The 21,001-nt window shown below is 35.0% G+C and overlaps 6 non-coding genes across 6 annotated transcripts; all 6 read left to right on the forward strand.

Annotated features, from left to right (window-relative positions):
* Window positions 1–4,209: 4,209 nt before the first annotated feature.
* On the forward strand, window positions 4,210–4,281 carry Trnap-agg (transfer RNA proline (anticodon AGG)). Its single transcript has one exon. It is a non-coding gene; the product is annotated as a tRNA-Pro (tRNA).
* Window positions 4,282–6,302: 2,021 nt separating this feature from the next.
* On the forward strand, window positions 6,303–6,374 carry Trnap-cgg (transfer RNA proline (anticodon CGG)). Its single transcript has one exon. It is a non-coding gene; the product is annotated as a tRNA-Pro (tRNA).
* A 1,765-nt stretch (window positions 6,375–8,139) lies between these two features.
* Trnap-agg (transfer RNA proline (anticodon AGG)) lies at window positions 8,140–8,211 on the forward strand. Its single transcript has one exon. It is a non-coding gene; the product is annotated as a tRNA-Pro (tRNA).
* Window positions 8,212–12,701: 4,490 nt separating this feature from the next.
* Window positions 12,702–12,773, forward strand: Trnap-agg (transfer RNA proline (anticodon AGG)). The gene has a single exon. It is a non-coding gene; the product is annotated as a tRNA-Pro (tRNA).
* A 2,021-nt stretch (window positions 12,774–14,794) lies between these two features.
* On the forward strand, window positions 14,795–14,866 carry Trnap-cgg (transfer RNA proline (anticodon CGG)). The gene has a single exon. It is a non-coding gene; the product is annotated as a tRNA-Pro (tRNA).
* A 1,747-nt stretch (window positions 14,867–16,613) lies between these two features.
* Trnap-agg (transfer RNA proline (anticodon AGG)) lies at window positions 16,614–16,685 on the forward strand. Its single transcript has one exon. It is a non-coding gene; the product is annotated as a tRNA-Pro (tRNA).
* The last annotated feature ends 4,316 nt before the right edge of the window (window positions 16,686–21,001 follow it).

Below are 21,001 nucleotides of genomic sequence, written 5' to 3' on the forward strand. Positions count from 1 at the left end.
TATATATATATATATATATATATATATATATATATATATATATATATATATATATATATATATATATATATCTATATATATATATAATTGTGTGTGTGACTGTGATTTGAATTTTTAACGTAGCTTTAACAATCTTTTGAGTCATATCGCTACGATGTCCGCAGTGATGTCTAGCACCGGGGCATCATGACACAGACATGTAGCATGATGTCCCACTCAGTCACATTATCCTGAAACAAGGTCAACCAGTCCTATATCTAACCTCTTAATGCTGAGCGACTAGCGAGGTATGCCGATAAATCAGTCTTTCACCCGTGATGATGCTGATTCTCTGATGAGGGGCTGATACCACAACATCGTCCATCAGTATCAACACAGATTTGTGGTGTTGATTTATCGGACTATTTGCGAGGCAGCTGTTAATACCATTTTTATGTCCTTTGTACGACTCGCCCGTGAATTGAAACTCCAACCTCCCGCATCCGAGGCGGACGCTCAAACCACTAGCCCTCCGGAGCGGTCCAACACGGTAAAGAAACTTATTGCAATAGCAAAATGTGTACTGCTTTTAGGGATTCTATTATAAGCCGTCGAAATCAAAACATTAAAGAAACTTCGATTAAAGCCTTCAACTTAATTGATCTCTTATTCGTTGTTTTTTGATAATTTGTAGACTGTTAAACAAAATTAAAAGAACTACATTTTGAAAACAAATAATTCAAGGTATTAGTATACGGCTTGATTGTGTTCACTTTCGAAAGAACACAATATTGAAGCAAGTAAACCTGAACAGTACACTTTATAGTCAAATTTCTTTTCACATTAGATTGCGAAGACAATGTGTAGCTGTAAGCCGGTGGATAGGAAATTACGTCATAGTATAGATGCGTGAAAATTCTGCAGACTTTAAAGTACAATATACAGGTAAGGCATTGAAACAATACGCAATAACCATTTGACTTGTTTATTCTCTTTATCAATTCTTTTACAATTATTTTTGTCCAGCCATTGCGCGCGCATTTTAATTTTACCTTAATTGTAAGAAATATTCTTAAATCTCTGAACGTCACTAAGTTTATTTTGGGCACTTTTCATAAGTGAGTTGTTGTCATTTATAATCAGTCAATGTTATGTATAGATTTGGCCACGAAGTATCATAAATCATGAATGTAACCAAGTAAACACATACATCATTGATAAATCAATCGAGTTATGCTGCATTAAAATGTACACCTTACAAAATTAAACTTGATACGCATGTTATTATCGGAAAAATCTTATTTTCAACACGGCTTGTTGATATAGGGGTGTTATTCTTGCATAGGGAGCGAGAAGTCCCGAACGAGCGCAACAGTTTATCATGTGTTATGCTGCCCAATTTGTGGTGATCGATACAATAATGTTGAATTTTTCTTCACTTTAAATTTCTAAACTCACTATCTGTTTAATTGCTTCAAGGAGCACAAACGTCTAACAGCTAGGCTAGTCTCTGCATGAATTAAATATATGTAATGAAATATATATTTATACACTAAGCTCGATCAACACCTGTGTACAATGACAGATTGATGATAAATGTATAATCATTACATACATGTCCTTCCCTAATTGACTATGAAACGGCATCGTAAATTATGTGACAACGTATGCGATTTTGCTTCACACTTTTAAGTACAAAGAATCATGTGACTGAGTTGGTGTTATTCCACTTATTTATAAGAACAAGGTTGACAACATACGCTTGAAAACTTAGCGTCCTCAGTGTAGATACAGAAGATAGCTTAAATAATCCTACAAGCAAAAAGATCTTTAAAACTATATTCACTTTACAGATGAAATGACCATGGTCAACATCAAAAGTACACAGACAAGATGATAACTGATTTAATGTATACAAAACGAGTTCATTCCTAATCTAAATATGATGAACAATTTTATGTCATGCATGATAATATAAACAACTTTAAAAAGGGACTATGAATGCTAATAGATAATTAAATAGATAATCTCTTCTTTTCCAAATGAAACCAAACCTCTAGGACGTTGTATCGACAGGAAGTAATGAACATGCTTCAGTCACCTAAATTACAGTTTAATAAGTAATCTTTTTGCAACTACTGGAAGGATAATTCTAGCCAAAATATTTTTTATCTACTCTGTCCGAGAGAGTGACTCACGTTTCCATAAAGGTTACATTCTTTTGCTTTCATTACAAGATGAGCTGAGCTTTTCTTGCGAGTCATCTATCGAAATTCCATGCGGTAATCCAAACAAAATAGCATTGTATTTCAAAGTCCAAGAGGAAACACATAGAGTCTTTTCAATTAGCTTCTTTATTTTCAGAGAGATCGTAGCAAAATACAAACGCTGGCAATCTTGTCTTTGAAAAGTGCGTTCCGATTTCCCACCGTTCTGAGTCCAAACTAATGGCCCGACACGCCCATTCTGTCTAGAATCCATCAAAAACCTCCTTAGACACTGCAGACCCGTTGGTCTTGAAGTTTTGGTCCTTTACCACGGGAGACTATATTGATCGGAGGCATGTTCACCACTGACAGCGGCACACAGGTTATACAAAATCGCACATTGAATCCCAGATTATGCATCCCAGATATCAACTTCAGTCAAAATCAGAGCTCAAAATCCAGGCCCATTGTGAAACCTCCAAATTCACACTTCCAGAATCAGACCTTCAGATTCAGACCACTCTACGGCTTAAGATAACTCCTGCAAAGTGGAATGCTCCAAAATAAAATGTGTTGCTTAATGATATTACTGTGTGACTTGACTTTAAAAATACCCTGATCATGGTGCAATCCACGGCTAGAGAATTCAAGGTAATTTATCTTCCCACTTGAAGCACTTTGCTCGTGCAGCATTGGGTGAACCGAACAGCGTATTTGGATATACCTTAAAACGTCAATAAACGACTCTCGGGGGTAACGCTGTACGGGGAAAAGAAATTTGAGGACATTTTACTTAAGGTATAATGCGTAATCATTAATTACACATACAAATTACTTGACAGTCGACTTTAAGAAAACAAATGAATCAAAGGACCTAATATGAACTAACCAAAGGCTATATATGATGAAAACAATATGGTCATTATGATTTACATATAGGAGATCCATGCTATATTTATATCAGAAAGCCTATAAACAATATAACATTAAACAGATTCATTTCATTGGAGTGAGAAACTGGCGAGCATTCCATAAACACGAGGTGAGGTCTGCAAAGACACATTAGCATGCAAAATGTTTTGTTATATAAGATAAAAGCTATGCAACATTCAACGGAAAGTTCTCTCTTCTGTTGGAACTTACACCATGTCTCTGGGAATATCACTTGACAGAAAGCAATACAAAAGCTTCAACCACCTCAATTCTAGTTGTAAAGGTAATGTTTTTGCAACTACAAGATGGTAATTCCAGCTGAAATAATGTTATACTCACTCTGAATACCTGATTGAATGACTCAATGTTTCACGCTTCCATGAAGGTAACACTCTTTTGCTTTCATTGCTAGACGAGCGGGTTTTTCCATTCGAGTCATCAATCGAAATTTCATGCGCTAAACACAACGAAATGTTATTGTATTTATAAGTCCAAAAGTAACTACACCAAATCTTTTCTATTAGTATCTTTAGTTTACGTGAGATTACAAAGTATACACGATGACAACATTGCCTTTTACAAGCGCGATCCAGTGTTTAATGGACTAATTATATGATACTGTCCATTTATATGTACATTTCCTAGTTCTGTGGAATTCCAACTTTAAAACACAAATACAGCTACTTTGATAATAACTAAAACATGACAAAAACAAAAATACCAAAGAAAACTGGAAACAAATTTTGATGCAATAACAACAAATGGCTATTGCTATCAGGGAATTCTATTTTAGAAGCGGTTACAATGAAAACATTAAAGAAAATCTAATATGGGCATGTACCATTCAAATGTAACTTCGATGATCACCGATAAATTCAGTTTGAGCTCTTTTTATAAACGTTATCTTGTCAATCGTCATTTACTCAATGTCATTCATAGATTTTGCGACGCTGGATCATACACATGAACGTAACCTGGTGAAGGCATACAGCAATAATAAATAAAGCGAGGTATGCATCATTACAACGTACAACATCCATCTTTAAACTTGACATTCATACAATTATCGGAACAGACATTTCATCATCACGGCTCGTTGGTCTAGGGGTATGATTCTCGCTTAGGGTGCGAGAGGTCCCGGGTTCAAATCCCGGACGAGCCCAACATTTTATCATGTTTTAATTTGCCCACTTTGTCGCCATCGATAATATCCTACTTTACTAAAACTTATTAAGCCCACATTTTGTTTTAATTCCTTTAAAGAGCAAAAGCGTCTAACAGCCAAGCCAGATAAGCAATGAAATATACATTTCTTCACTAAGCTCTGAGTAACACCTGTACACAATGACAATCTGATATTGATAACAAAGAATTGTCAATGTAGTGTCATCGTAAATTATCTGACTACATATATGGTATATTATTGCACATTTTTCAGTGGAAAGTAATTATGTGAATACGAGTTGTTGGTATACCAATTTTGTTTTATATAAAATCAAGGGTGCCAAAATACGCTTGAAAAATCAGCGTCCTCAATGTAGCTATAGCGGTTCTTATAATCATGTCTGCAAGCTAATATTCGTCAAAAGACATTGAAAATTTCATACAGGAGATATATAGACATTTCAATTTATCATGCTTTACAAATGGTATGACCATGGCCAACAACAAGAGTAAACAGATACATTTCTAATCTATCTACGGTGCACAATTGTATCCCATGTATAACGATATAAGCATGGAAATGTAAAAAAGGATTATCAGTGCTAATACTTAACGAATTAAATATATGAAGACCTATCCGAGATGATGCTACACGTCTCTTCTTCCAAATATCTACAGCAATCATAGCCAAAATCACGCCTACAAATCTAGACCAAGAGTGTTTAATAAAAGTCGTTAGGCACGTGGTAAAGATTATTTACACACATTGTCATGCGAAACCTTTTGGTGCATATAACAGCAGTGCACCATTCAAAGCATCGATTATCTCTTCTGTTCCATTTGATACCATGCCTCTGGGACGTTGAATCGACAGCAATGAAAATGCGTCAGCCGCCATAATTTCTAGTTGGAGAGTTCATTCTTTGACACTACTCGAAGGTTAATTCCAGGTTAGATATTTTTTTATACTCCAAATACCGGAAGGAATGACTCAAGGTTTTACATTTCCATGAAGGCAACACTCAGTTTCATTGATTGCAAGAGAAGCTGGCTTTTTCTTCCGAGTTATCTATAGGAATTCCATGCGCTAAACAACAGTGATGTGATGCGATTTTGATTTTGAACGTAGCTTTAACAGTTTTTCAGTCATATCGCTTCGATACCTGCAATGTGCCACTTTATAGTGATGTCTAGCAGTGGGGCATCATGCCGCAGACATGTATTATGATATCCCACCCAGTCACATTATCCTAACACCAGGCCGACCAGTCCTAACACTAACCTCTTAATGCTGAGCGCCAAAAGAGGCATCTGGTAGTACCATTTGTGTAAGTACTCCATGTAATATTTGAATACAGTAGTTAAAGAACCCCAAAGCTGAATTAGAAGTATTAACATATATTGTTATGCATCTCTTTATTGAATTGGGATAAAGGGATGGTATTATTATTGTGTTGAAAAAATATGCTAAAGATAATAATTCATTTCTTAATTGTTATGACGAAAATATATTTATTTGTTCAAGTGTATAGTTGGTCCTAATAATTTATATGATCGGCTATGATGAAAGCATTTCCTGTTGGTCGAATTAAACGGATATATTCAGACGTCTTAAAATGGCTATATTTTGGTAGCTGACCCTGATGAAACTGAAAATCTACACAATGCTCACAATGGTTACTGACTAGTTCCTGAACGTTAACTGCTAAGAAGGAATGTCTAAGCAACTTTTAAAAAAGAACAGTAAACGAACTAGTGTTTTAACAGTATGAAGCTGGGATGGTGTTGTATTTAGCGAAGACACATTTTGTGGACTTTTCGTAAGTGGTTTTTTGACACTTATCATATGTCAATGTCATTTATATATTCTGCCACGCTGTATCATAAAACTTGACCGTAAGCTAGCAAAACCATACAGTAATGACAAAATCCACTGAGGTATGCTGCATTAAATGTTTAGCCAACACTATTAAACTTGTCATACAGGCAATTATCGGAACAGATATAATTTTTAACTACGGCTCGTTGGTCTAGGGGTATGATTCTCGCTTCGGGTGCGAGAGGTCCCGGGTTCAAATCCCGGACGAGCCCAATATTTTATTATGTTTCACGTCGCCCACTTTGTCTCTATCGTTACTATAATGCCGAATCTTTCTTCACTTTTTTCTAAACTCTTCATTTTAATTGTTTCAAATAGCACAAAACATCTCACCGCTAAACCTGGTCACATGCACTAATACATATATGTAACTAAAAGTATATATCTACACAAAGGTCTGATTAACATTTGTGTACAATGACATATTGACAAAAACATCAGTGCAAGACAAATGTGTGCCTAAAGAGTGACAATTGTATTCGACAGCATAAATCGTTGGTCAAAGGAACTAGTTATATCTTTGGGTATCATAACTCTCGTTCAGCATGTAATTCAGTAACAGGAAGGTCTAAACATTAGACACCTGGCCTGCACTAATGACAACGAAATAGAATCGTAAATATTGTGACTGAATGTGTGATATTTGGTCACACATTTTCAATACAAAGAATTATGTGAATGTGACTTGGTGCTATATCAGTTATTTATAAAAGAAAACGAGACGATATTCGCATGAAAAATTAGCGTCCTCTTTGTATTTATATACGATAGTACAACCAAACCTGTAAACAAATATTCTACAAAAAAGACATTAAGAACTATATACACAAGGTATATTGAAAATTAAATCTCATCGAACTTTGCTGATGACATGATCAAGGCCATCATCAAGAGCACACATAGAAATGATGATTGGTATAACAGCTATAAAACGAGAAGGTACTCATTTCTTATCTCTGTGCGACGCACGATTTTATCCCATGTATGATGGTTTTAGTTCTAAAGATGTCCATTTTCTATAGCTGTCAGAATTGTAATATAGATAAGCAGATTAGCTTGCGCATGTCACGTATAAGTCTAGACAAGTGAAAACAGCAATGACAATTCGATAATCAATAGTATGTATCTTTCATCTAATAACGTCATATCTACATGACGATATTCAGATTAAATAATATCAAAGAAAGTAGAAATTGAACAATTTGTTACATTGTTTCGATGAGATAATACATCACATTAATCAGTCGAGTAATATTGCCTTTCAACACCAATTACTACATAGTTGTTGAAAAACCTATATTCTTCAATGAGTGTTCCCAAAACTTAACAGAAATTTCAACAATCTGGAACACACAAAAACAATTGGATGCAGATCTTTCTGTTTCTCTTATGGCGCTAAATAAGTTGTAGTAGATTTTGTTGTTATCGAATAATGGTTTTCAGACATCGTAGCGATATGTCTGAAAAATTCATAACATTGAAGTAATGTATCATTGACCAGTATCCACCATAACTAAATATCACTTCGCATTAAATTGCAAAGACTATTCGTTGCTGTAAGCCGAAGGATGGAAACAAAATACAAAGAATGCGTGACATAATTCTGCTCATCGTGAAATATAGTATACATGTAATGCATTGAACATGTAAAGCTTTATCATTTGATTTATATATTCTGTTTATCAATGTTTCAAAAGTCTGTTTCAGTATTTTGATGCAATTTAACCTTTAAATACTATTACAAAATGTCCTTTATCATACATCTGATCGTCACTGATAAGTTCAGTTTTAGCACATTTCACAAGCGTTATCTTGTCAGTCGTCATTACCCAACGTCATCTATGGATTTTGCAACGCTGTATCATAAAACATGAAAGTAACTTGGTGCAGGTACACATCAATGATAAAAAGATGGAGATATGCTGCATTATACTATACAACTTCCATCATTAATCTTCACATTCTCTTTTTCGACACGGCTCGTTGGTCTAGGGGTATGATTCTCGCTTAGGGTGCGAGAGGTCCCGGGTTCAAATCCCGGACGAGTCCAACGTTTTTAATCATGTTTCTACTTCGTCCACTTTGTCTCGATGTTTGCAAATATTCTTCAAGAGACATTAAACAATATATATGAGATTGATGGATATTTCAATCGTATTTGACTTTACATATGACATGAATGTGACCAACATAAAGAGTACACAATGTGATAACTGATAGAGCATTACAAACCGAGAACGAGTTCATATCTAATGTATCCACGATGCATGATTTTATCCATTGTATGATGCTATAAACAAGAGAATATAACAAGGGATCATCAGTCCTAATATATACTTAAGGAATTATATATATATATATATATATATATATATATATATATATATATATATATATATATATATATATATATATAATTGTGTGTGTGAGTGTGATTTGAATTTTTAACGTAGCTTTAACAATCTTTTGAGTCATATCGCTACGATGTCCGCAGTGATGTCTAGCACCGGGGCATCATGACACAGACATGTAGCATGATGTCCCACTCAGTCACATTATCCTGAAACAAGGTCAACCAGTCCTATATCTAACCTCTTAATGCTGAGCGACTAGCGATTTATGCCGATAAATCAGTCTTTCGCCCGTGATGATGCTGATTCTCTGATGAGGGGCTGATACCACAACATCGTCCATCAGTATCAACACAGATTTGTGGTGTTGATTTATCGGACTATTTGCGAGGCAGCTGTTAATACCATTTTTATGTCCTTTGTACGACTCGCCCGTGAATTGAAACTCCAACCTCCCGCATCCGAGGCGGACGCTCAAACCACAAGCCCACCGAAGCGGTCCAACACGGTAAAGAAACTTATTGCAATAGCAAAATGTGTACTGCTTTTAGGGATTCTATTATAAGCCGTCGAAATCAAAACATTAAAGAAACTTCGATTAAAGCCTTCAACTTAATTGATCTCTTATTCGTTGTTTTTTGATAATTTGTAGACTGTTAAACAAAATTAAAAGAACTACATTTTGAAAACAAATAATTCAAGGTATTAGTATACGGCTTGATTGTGTTCACTTTCGAAAGAACACAATATTGAAGCAAGTAAAACTGAACAGTACACTTTATAGTCAAATTTCTTTTCACATTAGATTGCGAAGACAATGTGTAGCTGTAAGCCGGTGGATAGGAAATTACGTCATAGTATAGATGCGTGAAAATTCTGCAGACTTTAAAGTACAATATACAGGTAAGGCATTGAAACAATACGCAATAACCATTTGACTTGTTTATTCTCTTTATCAATTCTTTTACAATTATTTTTGTCCAGCCATTGCGCGCGCATTTTAATTTTACCTTAATTGTAAGAAATATTCTTAAATCTCTGAACGTCACTAAGTTTATTTTGGGCACTTTTCATAAGTGAGTTGTTGTCATTTATAATCAGTCAATGTTATGTATAGATTTGGCCACGAAGTATCATAAATCATGAATGTAACCAAGTAAACACATACATCATTGATAAATCAATCGAGTTATGCTGCATTAAAATGTACACCTTACAAAATTAAACTTGATACGCATGTTATTATCGGAAAAATCTTATTTTCAACACGGCTTGTTGATATAGGGGTGTTATTCTTGCATAGGGAGCGAGAAGTCCCGAACGAGCGCAACAGTTTATCATGTGTTATGCTGCCCAATTTGTGGTGATCGATACAATAATGTTGAATTTTTCTTCACTTTAAATTTCTAAACTCACTATCTGTTTAATTGCTTCAAGGAGCACAAACGTCTAACAGCTAGGCTAGTCTCTGCATGAATTAAATATATGTAATGAAATATATATTTATACACTAAGCTCGATCAACACCTGTGTACAATGACAGATTGATGATAAATGTATAATCATTACATACATGTCCTTCCCTAATTGACTATGAAACGGCATCGTAAATTATGTGACAACGTATGCGATTTTGCTTCACACTTTTAAGTACAAAGAATCATGTGACTGAGTTGGTGTTATTCCACTTATTTATAAGAACAAGGTTGACAACATACGCTTGAAAACTTAGCGTCCTCAGTGTAGATACAGAAGATAGCTTAAACAATCCTACAAGCAAAAAGATCTTTAAAACTATATTCACTTTACAGATGAAATGACCATGGTCAACATCAAAAGTACACAGACAAGATGATAACTGATTTAATGTATACAAAACGAGTTCATTCCTAATCTAAATACGATGAACAATTTTATGTCATGCATGATAATATAAACAACTTTAAAAAGGGACTATGAATGCTAATAGATAATTAAATAGATAATCTCTTCTTTTCCAAATGAAACCAAACCTCTAGGACGTTGTATCGACAGGAAGTAATGAACATGCTTCAGTCACCTAAATTACAGTTTAATAAGTAATCTTTTTGCAACTACTGGAAGGATAATTCTAGCCAAAATATTTTTTATCTACTCTGTCCGAGAGAGTGACTCACGTTTCCATAAAGGTTACATTCTTTTGCTTTCATTACAAGATGAGCTGAGCTTTTCTTGCGAGTCATCTATCGAAATTCCATGCGGTAATCCAAACAAAATAGCATTGTATTTCAAAGTCCAAGAGGAAACACATAGAGTCTTTTCAATTAGCTTCTTTATTTTCAGAGAGATCGTAGCAAAATACAAACGCTGGCAATCTTGTCTTTGAAAAGTGCGTTCCGATTTCCCACCGTTCTGAGTCCAAACTAATGGCCCGACACGCCCATTCTGTCTAGAATCCATCAAAAACCTCCTTAGACACTGCAGACCCGTTGGTCTTGAAGTTTTGGTCCTTTACCACGGGAGACTATATTGATCGGAGGCATGTTCACCACTGACAGCGGCACACAGGTTATACAAAATCGCACATTGAATCCCAGATTATGCATCCCAGATATCAACTTCAGTCAAAATCAGAGCTCAAAATCCAGGCCCATTGTGAAACCTCCAAATTCACACTTCCAGAATCAGACCTTCAGATTCAGACCACTCTACGGCTTAAGATAACTCCTGCAAAGTGGAATGCTCCAAAATAAAATGTGTTGCTTAATGATATTACTGTGTGACTTGACTTTAAAAATACCCTGATCATGGTGCAATCCACGGCTAGAGAATTCAAGGTAATTTATCTTCCCACTTGAAGCACTTTGCTCGTGCAGCATTGGGTGAACCGAACAGCGTATTTGGATATACCTTAAAACGTCAATAAACGACTCTCGGGGGTAACGCTGTACGGGGAAAAGAAATTTGAGGACATTTTACTTAAGGTATAATGCGTAATCATTAATTACACATACAAATTACTTGACAGTCGACTTTAAGAAAACAAATGAATCAAAGGACCTAATATGAACTAACCAAAGGCTATATATGATGAAAACAATATGGTCATTATGATTTACATATAGGAGATCCATGCTATATTTATATCAGAAAGCCTATAAACAATATAACATTAAACAGATTCATTTCATTGGAGTGAGAAACTGGCGAGCATTCCATAAACACGAGGTGAGGTCTGCAAAGACACATTAGCATGCAAAATGTTTTGTTATATAAGATAAAAGCTATGCAACATTCAACGGAAAGTTCTCTCTTCTGTTGGAACTTACACCATGTCTCTGGGAATATCACTTGACAGAAAGCAATACAAAAGCTTCAACCACCTCAATTCTAGTTGTAAAGGTAATGTTTTTGCAACTACAAGATGGTAATTCCAGCTGAAATAATGTTATACTCACTCTGAATACCTGATTGAATGACTCAATGTTTCACGCTTCCATGAAGGTAACACTCTTTTGCTTTCATTGCTAGACGAGCGGGTTTTTCCATTCGAGTCATCAATCGAAATTTCATGCGCTAAACACAACGAAATGTTATTGTATTTATAAGTCCAAAAGTAACTACACCAAATCTTTTCTATTAGTATCTTTAGTTTACGTGAGATTACAAAGTATACACGATGACAACATTGCCTTTTACAAGCGCGATCCAGTGTTTAATGGACTAATTATATGATACTGTCCATTTATATGTACATTTCCTAGTTCTGTGGAATTCCAACTTTAAAACACAAATACAGCTACTTTGATAATAACTAAAACATGACAAAAACAAAAATACCAAAGAAAACTGGAAACAAATTTTGATGCAATAACAACAAATGGCTATTGCTATCAGGGAATTCTATTTTAGAAGCGGTTACAATGAAAACATTAAAGAAAATCTAATATGGGCATGTACCATTCAAATGTAACTTCGATGATCACCGATAAATTCAGTTTGAGCTCTTTTTATAAACGTTATCTTGTCAATCGTCATTTACTCAATGTCATTCATAGATTTTGCGACGCTGGATCATACACATGAACGTAACCTGGTGAAGGCATACAGCAATAATAAATAAAGCGAGGTATGCATCATTACAACGTACAACATCCATCTTTAAACTTGACATTCATACAATTATCGGAACAGACATTTCATCATCACGGCTCGTTGGTCTAGGGGTATGATTCTCGCTTAGGGTGCGAGAGGTCCCGGGTTCAAATCCCGGACGAGCCCAACATTTTATCATGTTTTAATTTGCCCACTTTGTCGCCATCGATAATATCCTACTTTACTAAAACTTATTAAGCCCACATTTTGTTTTAATTCCTTTAAAGAGCAAAAGCGTCTAACAGCCAAGCCAGATAAGCAATGAAATATACATTTCTTCACTAAGCTCTGAGTAACACCTGTACACAATGACAATCTGATATTGATAACAAAGAATTGTCAATGTAGTGTCATCGTAAATTATCTGACTACATATATGGTATATTATTGCACATTTTTCAGTGGAAAGTAATTATGTGAATACGAGTTGTTGGTATACCAATTTTGTTTTATATAAAATCAAGGGTGCCAAAATACGCTTGAAAAATCAGCGTCCTCAATGTAGCTATAGCGGTTCTTATAATCATGTCTGCAAGCTAATATTCGTCAAAAGACATTTAAAAGTTCATACAGGAGATATATAGACATTTCAATTTATCATGCTTTACAAATGGTATGACCATGGCCAACAACAAGAGTAAACAGATACATTTCTAATCTATCTACGGTGCACAATTGTATCCCATGTATAACGATATAAGCATGGAAATGTAAAAAAGGATTATCAGTGCTAATACTTAACGAATTAAATATATGAAGACCTATCCGAGATGATGCTACACGTCTCTTCTTCCAAATATCTACAGCAATCATAGCCAAAATCACGCCTACAAATCTAGACCAAGAGTGTTTAATAAAAGTCGTTAGGCACGTGGTAAAGATTATTTACACACATTGTCATGCGAAACCTTTTGGTGCATATAACAGCAGTGCACCATTCAAAGCATCGATTATCTCTTCTGTTCCATTTGATACCATGCCTCTGGGACGTTGAATCGACAGCAATGAAAATGCGTCAGCCGCCATAATTTCTAGTTGGAGAGTTCATTCTTTGACACTACTCGAAGGTTAATTCCAGCTTAGATATTTTTTTATACTCCAAATACCGGAAGGAATGACTCAAGGTTTTACATTTCCATGAAGGCAACACTCAGTTTCATTGATTACAAGAGAAGCTGGCTTTTTCTTCCGAGTTATCTATAGGAATTCCATGCGCTAAACAACAGTGATGTGATGCGATTTTGATTTTGAACGTAGCTTTAACAGTTTTTCAGTCATATCGCTTCGATACCTGCAATGTGCCACTTTATAGTGATGTCTAGCAGTGGGGCATCATGCCGCAGACATGTATTATGATATCCCACCCAGTCACATTATCCTAACACCAGGCCGACCAGTCCTAACACTAACCTCTTAATGCTGGGCGCCAAAAGAGGCATCTGGTAGTACCATTTGTGTAAGTACTCCATGTAATATTTGAATACAGTAGTTAAAGAACCCCAAAGCTGAATTAGAAGTATTAACATATATTGTTATGCATCTCTTTATTGAATTGGGATAAAGGGATGGTATTATTATTGTGTTGAAAAAATATGCTAAAGATAATAATTCATTTCTTAATTGTTATGACGAAAATATATTTATTTGTTCAAGTGTATAGTTGGTCCTAATAATTTATATGATCGGCTATGATGAAAGCATTTCCTGTTGGTCGAATTAAACGGATATATTCATACGTCTTAAAATGGCTATATTTTGGTAGCTGACCCTGATGAAACTGAAAATCTACACAATGCTCACAATGGTTACTGACTAGTTCCTGAACGTTAACTGCTAAGAAGGAATGTCTAAGCAACTTTTAAAAAAGAACAGTAAACGAACTAGTGTTTTAACAGTATGAAGCTGGGATGGTGTTGTATTTAGCGAAGACACATTTTGTGGACTTTTCGTAAGTGGTTTTTTGACACTTATCATATGTCAATGTCATTTATATATTCTGCCACGCTGTATCATAAAACTTGACCGTAAGCTAGCAAAACCATACAGTAATGACAAAATCCACTGAGGTATGCTGCATTAAATGTTTAGCCAACACTATTAAACTTGTCATACAGGCAATTATCGGAACAGATATAATTTTTAACTACGGCTCGTTGGTCTAGGGGTATGATTCTCGCTTCGGGTGCGAGAGGTCCCGGGTTCAAATCCCGGACGAGCCCAATATTTTATTATGTTTCACGTCGTTACTATAATGCCGAATCTTTCTTCACTTTTTTCTAAACTCTTCATTTTAATTGTTTCAAATAGCACAAAACATCTCACCGCTAAACCTGGTCACATGCACTAATACATATATGTAACTAAAAGTATATATCTACACAAAGGTCTGATTAACATTTGTGTACAATGACATATTGACAAAAACATCAGTGCAAGACAAATGTGTGCCTAAAGAGTGACAGGTGTATTCGACAGCATAAATCGTTGGTCAAAGGAACTGGTTATATCTTTGGGTATCATAACTCTCGTTCAGCATGTAATTCAGTAACAGGAAGGTCTAAACATTAGACACCTGGCCTGCACTAATGACAACGAAATAGAATCGTAAATATTGTGACTGAATGTGTGATATTTGGTCACACATTTTCAATACAAAGAATTATGTGAATGTGACTTGGTGCTATATCAGTTATTTATAAAAGAAAACGAGACGATATTCGCATGAAAAATTAGCGTCCTCTTTGTATTTATATACGATAGTACAACCAAACCTGTAAACAAATATTCTACAAAAAAGACATTAAGAACTATATACACCAGGTATATTGAAAATTAAATCTCATCGAACTTTGCTGATGACATGATCAAGGCCATCATCAAGAGCACACATAGAAATGATGATTGGTATAACAGCTATAAAACGAGAAGGTACTCATTTCTTATCTCTGTGCGACGCACGATTTTATCCCATGTATGATGGTTTTAGTTCTAAAGATGTCCATTTTCTATAGCTGTCAGAATTGTAATATAGATAAGCAGATTAGCTTGCGCATGTCACGTATAAGTCTAGACAAGTGAAAACAGCAATGACAATTCGATAATCAATAGTATGTATCTTTCATCTAATAACGTCATATCTACATGACGATATTCAGATTAAATAATATCAAAGAAAGTAGAAATTGAACAATTTGTTACATTGTTTCGATGAGATAATACATCACATTAATCAGTCGAGTAATATTGCCTTTCAACACCAATTACTACATAGTCGTTGAAACACCTATATTCTTCAATGAGTGTTCCCAAAACTTAACAGAAATTTCAACAATCTGGAACACACAAAAACAATTGGATGCAGATCTTTCTGTTTCTCTTATGGCGCTAAATAAGTTGTAGTAGATTTTGTTGTTATCGAATAATGGTTTTCAGACATCGTAGCGATATGTCTGAAAAATTCATAACATTGAAGTAATGTATCATTGACCAGTATCCACCATAACTAAATATCACTTCGCATTAAATTGCAAAGACTATTCGTTGCTGTAAGCCGAAGGATGGAAACAAAATACAAAGAATGCGTGACATAATTCTGCTCATCGTGAAATATAGTATACATGTAATGCATTGAACATGTAAAGCTTTATCATTTGATTTATATATTCTGTTTATCAATGTTTCAAAAGTCTGTTTCAGTATTTTGATGCAATTTAACCTTTAAATACTATTACAAAATGTCCTTTATCATACATCTGATCGTCACTGATAAGTTCAGTTTTAGCACATTTCACAAGCGTTATCTTGTCAGTCGTCATTACCCAACGTCATCTATGGATTTTGCAACGCTGTATCATAAAACATGAAAGTAACTTGGTGCAGGTATACATCAATGATAAAAAGATGGAGATATGCTGCATTATACTATACAACTTCCATCATTAATCTTCACATTCTCTTTTTCGACACGGCTCGTTGGTCTAGGGGTATGATTCTCGCTTAGGGTGCGAGAGGTCCCGGGTTCAAATCCCGGACGAGTCCAACGTTTTTAATCATGTTTCTACTTCGTCCACTTTGTCTCGATGTTTGCAAATATTCTTCAAGAGACATTAAACAATATATATGAGATTGATGGATATTTCAATCGTATTTGACTTTACATATGACATGAATGTGACCAACATAAAGAGTACACAATGTGATAACTGATAGAGCATTACAAACCGAGAACGAGTTCATATCTAATGTATCCACGATGCATGATTTTATCCATTGTATGATGCTATAAACAAGAGAATATAACAAGGGATCATCAGTCCTAATATATACTTAAGGAATTATATATATATATATTTATATATATATATATATATATATATATATATATATATATATATATATATATATATATATATATATATAATTGTGTGTGTGAGTGTGATTTGAATTTTTAACGTAGCTTTAACAATCTTTTGAGTCATATCGCTACGATGTCCGCAGTGATGTCTAGCACCGGGGCATCATGACACAGACATGTAGCATGATGTCCCACTCAGTCACATTATCCTGAAACAAGGTCAACCAGTCCTATATCTAACCTCTTAATGCTGAGCGACTAGCGATTTATGCCGATAAATCAGTCTTTCACCCGTGATGATGCTGATTCTCTGATGAGGGGCTGATACCACAACATCGTCCATCAGTATCAACACAGATTTGTGGTGTTGATTTATCGGACTATTTGCGAGGCAGCTGTTAATACCATTTTTATGTCCTTTGTACGACTCGCCCGTGAATTGAAACTCCAACCTCCCGCATCCGAGGCGGACGCTCAAACCACTAGCCCACCGGAGCGGTCCAACACGGTAAAGAAACTTATTGCAATAGCAAAATGTGTACTGCTTTTAGGGATTCTATTATAAGCCGTCGAAATCAAAACATTAAAGAAACTTCGATTAAAGCCTTCAACTTAATTGATCTCTTATTCGTTGTTTTTTGATAATTTGTAGACTGTTAAACAAAATTAAAAGAACTACATTTTGAAAACAAATAATTCAAGGTATTAGTATACGGCTTGATTGTGTTCACTTTCGAAAGAACACAATATTGAAGCAAGTAAACCTGAACAGTACACTTTATAGTCAAATTTCTTTTCACATTAGATTGCGAAGACAATGTGTAGCTGTAAGCCGGTGGATAGGAAATTACGTCATAGTATAGATGCGTGAAAATTCTGCAGACTTTAAAGTACAATATACAGGTAAGGCATTGAAACAATACGCAATAACCATTTGACTTGTTTATTCTCTTTATCAATTCTTTTACAATTATTTTTGTCCAGCCATTGCGCGCGCATTTTAATTTTACCTTAATTGTAAGAAATATTCTTAAATCTCTGAACGTCACTAAGTTTATTTTGGGCACTTTTCATAAGTGAGTTGTTGTCATTTATAATCAGTCAATGTTATGTATAGATTTGGCCACGAAGTATCATAAATCATGAATGTAACCAAGTAAACACATACATCATTGATAAATCAATCGAGTTATGCTGCATTAAAATGTACACCTTACAAAATTAAACTTGATACGCATGTTATTATCGGAAAAATCTTATTTTCAACACGGCTTGTTGATATAGGGGTGTTATTCTTGCATAGGGAGCGAGAAGTCCCGAACGAGCGCAACAGTTTAGCATGTGTTATGCTGCCCAATTTGTGGTGATCGATACAATAATGTTGAATTTTTCTTCACTTTAAATTTCTAAACTCACTATCTGTTTAATTGCTTCAAGGAGCACAAACGTCTAACAGCTAGGCTAGTCTCTGCATGAATTAAATATATGTAATGAAATATATATTTATACACTAAGCTCGATCAACACCTGTGTACAATGGCAGATTGATGATAAATGTATAATCATTACATACATGTCCTTCCCTAATTGACTATGAAACGGCATCGTAAATTATGTGACAACGTATGCGATTTTGCTTCACACTTTTAAGTACAAAGAATCATGTGACTGAGTTGGTGTTATTCCACTTATTTATAAGAACAAGGTTGACAACATACGCTTGAAAACTTAGCGTCCTCAGTGTAGATACAGAAGATAGCTTAAACAATCCTACAAGCAAAAAGATCTTTAAAACTATATTCACTTTACAGATGAAATGACCATGGTCAACATCAAAAGTACACAGACAAGATGATAACTGATTTAATGTATACAAAACGAGTTCATTCCTAATCTAAATACGATGAACAATTTTATGTCATGCATGATAATATAAACAACTTTAAAAAGGGACTATGAATGCTAATAGATAATTAAATAGATAATCTCTTCTTTTCCAAATGAAACCAAACCTCTAGGACGTTGTATCGACAGGAAGTAATGAACATGCTTCAGTCACCTAAATTACAGTTTAATAAGTAATCTTTTTGCAACTACTGGAAGGATAATTCTAGCCAAAATATTTTTTATCTACTCTGTCCGAGAGAGTGACTCACGTTTCCATAAAGGTTACATTCTTTTGCTTTCATTACAAGATGAGCTGAGCTTTTCTTGCGAGTCATCTATCGAAATTCCATGCGGTAATCCAAACAAAATAGCATTGTATTTCAAAGTCCAAGAGGAAACACATCGAGTCTTTTCAATTAGCTTCTTTATTTTCAGAGAGATCGTAGCAAAATACAAACGCTGGCAATCTTGTCTTTGAAAAGTGCGTTCCGATTTCCCACCGTTCTGAGTCCAAACTAATGGCCCGACACGCCCATTCTGTCTAGAATCCATCAAAAACCTCCTTAGACACTGCAGAGCCGTTGGTCTTGAAGTTTTGGTCCTTTACCACGGGAGACTATATTGATCGGAGGCATGTTCACCACTGACAGCGGCACACAGGTTATACAAAATCGCACATTGAATCCCAGATTATGCATCCCAGATATCAACTTCAGTCAAAATCAGAGCTCAAAATCCAGGCCCATTGTGAAACCTCCAAATTCACACTTCCAGAATCAGACCTTCAGATTCAGACCACTCTACGGCTTAAGATAACTCCTGCAAAGTGGAATGCTCCAAAATAAAATGTGTTGCTTAATGATATTACTGTGTGACTTGACTTTAAAAATACCCTGATCATGGTGCAATCCACGGCTAGAGAATTCAAGGTAATTTATCTTCCCACTTGAAGCACTTTGCTCGTGCAGCATTGGGTGAACCGAACAGCGTATTTGGATATACCTTAAAACGTCAATAAACGACTCTCGGGGGTAACGCTGTACGGGGAAAAGAAATTTGAGGACATTTTACTTAAGGTATAATGCGTAATCATTAATTACACATACAAATTACTTGACAGTCGACTTTAAGAAAACAAATGAATCAAAGGACCTAATATGAACTAACCAAAGGCTATATATGATGAAAACAATATGGTCATTATGATTTACATATAGGAGATCCATGATATAGTTATATCAGAAAGCCTATAAACAATATAACATTAAACAGATTCATTTCATTGGAGTGAGAAACAGGCGAGCATTCCATAAACACGTGGTGAGGTCTGCAAAGACACATTAGCATGCAAAATGTTTTGTTATATAAGATAAAAGCTATGCAACATTCAACGGAAAGTTCTCTCTTCTGTTGGAACTTACACCATGTCTCTGGGAATATCACTTGACAGAAAGCAATACAAAAGCTTCAACCACCTCAATTCTAGTTGTAAAGGTAATGTTTTTGCAACTACAAGATGGTAATTCCAGCTGAAATAATGTTATACTCACTCTGAATACCTGATTGAATGACTCAATGTTTCACGCTTCCATGAAGGTAACACTCTTTTGCTTTCATTGCTAGACGAGCGGGTTTTTCCATTCGAGTCATCAATCGAAATTTCATGCGCTAAACACAACGAAATGTTATTGTATTTATAAGTCCAAAAGTAACTACACCAAATCTTTTCTATTAGTATCTTTAGTTTACGTGAGATTACAAAGTATACACGATGACAACATTGCCTTTTACAAGCGCGATCCAGTGTTTAATGGACTAATTATATGATACTGTCCATTTATATGTACATTTCCTAGTTCTGTGGAATTCCAACTTTAAAACACAAATACAGCTACTTTGATAATAACTAAAACATGACAAAAACAAAAATACCAAAGAAAACTGGAAACAAATTTTGATGCAATAACAACAAATGGCTATTGCTATCAGGGAATTCTATTTTAGAAGCGGTTACAATGAAAACATTAAAGAAAATCTAATATGGGCATGTACCATTCAAATGTAACTTCGATGATCACCGATAAATTCAGTTTGAGCTCTTTTTATAAACGTT

The sequence above is a fragment of the Sinohyriopsis cumingii genome, unplaced genomic scaffold (genome assembly GCF_028554795.1).
Source record: "Sinohyriopsis cumingii isolate HCF-2022 unplaced genomic scaffold, ASM2855479v2 utg003322l, whole genome shotgun sequence".
Lineage (NCBI taxonomy): Eukaryota > Metazoa > Mollusca > Bivalvia > Unionida > Unionidae > Sinohyriopsis > Sinohyriopsis cumingii.